Raw genomic sequence first — 450 nt, forward strand, 5'->3', positions numbered from 1 at the left:
ATGTCACGAAAAAGAGGAAGGCGCCTGCATTTGCCTATGACTCTGCTAAGTGGGAAATCGTAGGTCTTTGGAGAGTAAACACGAAAAGGAGGCTCTGCTGCTCTCTAGTGGATGGTTGCTCCTCTCTCTGTGCCTCGTTGCTTATATAATTCAAATGGTTGCTTGTTCATATGCCCTGCAGCATGCAAAAAAGTAGCTATTCTAAATTCCCATATCCCATGATACTTTCGTTAGATATAACACAATATCACAAATTATAATTGGGCAATATCTGCTGCCTCATAACACGAAACACTGTGATACCATGCATGACACTGTTTTTGTAACCACGCTATAATCACCACAGCCTATACCCCTTACACTTGAAACAGGCAACTCCTTTCATAGGAAACAAAACTTACTTGGGCCTCCCTTTCTGCAAGCCGAAAGCCCCGATGCCCGGTGGATGCG

Source organism: Penaeus monodon, chromosome 23, assembly GCF_015228065.2.
Source record: "Penaeus monodon isolate SGIC_2016 chromosome 23, NSTDA_Pmon_1, whole genome shotgun sequence".
NCBI classification, from domain to species: domain Eukaryota; kingdom Metazoa; phylum Arthropoda; class Malacostraca; order Decapoda; family Penaeidae; genus Penaeus; species Penaeus monodon.